We start from the raw sequence: 942 nt of genomic DNA on the forward strand, positions 1-942 counted from the left end.
TCTAAGATGGGTAGTAGATATAGGGTGTCGTTTCTGCCCTTAGTAAGATTTACAGCAGCCTCTCCCCCTTCCTAGCTTCCTGGCTCCCCCTACAGGCTGCTGAGAATAGCTGAGAGAGAGTTAGGGAAGCTGCGCCGCCCGGATGGAACCATGTGCTTGGGGCCCTCACAGAGTCACATGGCACTAGGAACTCAGATGTACAAACGTCCTGCCGCGCCACTAACCTTGTTTGGATTCCACCAAATCACAGACTGGTCCTGTTGCCTACTTCCTTTTCTCACAACCTTTCACCCCCAGTATTTCCCCCATTCAAAATTTTAATCAACCATTGCCAGTAAATGTGTGTTAATATAAAGAATAACAACAATAAAGAAAATTGCCTTTATTGAGCAATTCTCCTAGTATACTCCCTATATTCCGGGAGTATACTAGGTGCTAGGTTACTACTCAAGGTACCTAAGATGCATTATTTCATTTAATCTTCACGACAATCTTAATGAAATAGGTACTACTGTTATTTTCATTTACCTGTGGAGGAACCTGAGGTTTAAAGTGGATAAGTTGCCTAAGCCCACATAGCTAGTAAGTGCTGAAGCCAAGACAGAAACCCAGGCAGCCCACCTCTAGAGCTCTCTTAACACTCCGGTAAAGCTCTGGAAATATGAAGGGGTGGAAGACACAGTCCTGCCTTAAAGAAAATTATAATCTATATGAGGAAAAAAAGAATGTATGTTGGTTAGTGGGAGGATTCATGGACTGGAGACTTGGGTTCAAGTAATAGTTCTACCACCGAACATAAGGTGCGTCCTTGAGAGAATCTTTTCTTTCTCTGAGTCTGGTTTTCCCCTGAGTAACATGAGGAGATGTCAAGGGATCAATGAGATAGGTGGGAATCATTAGCACTACTCAGGGTGGGCTGGGGTGGATGCATGAATGGTTTAA

At 43.9% G+C, this 942-nt stretch overlaps 1 protein-coding gene across 1 annotated transcript in view; it reads right to left on the reverse strand.

Annotated features, from left to right (window-relative positions):
• NALF2 (NALCN channel auxiliary factor 2) overlaps nt 1–942 on the reverse strand; it is a 30,782-nt gene that overhangs the window by 24,799 nt on the left and 5,041 nt on the right.

Source organism: Crocuta crocuta, unplaced genomic scaffold (genome assembly GCF_008692635.1).
Source record: "Crocuta crocuta isolate KB4526 unplaced genomic scaffold, BGI_CrCroc_1.0 scaffold779, whole genome shotgun sequence".
Classification (NCBI taxonomy): Eukaryota; Metazoa; Chordata; class Mammalia; order Carnivora; family Hyaenidae; genus Crocuta; species Crocuta crocuta.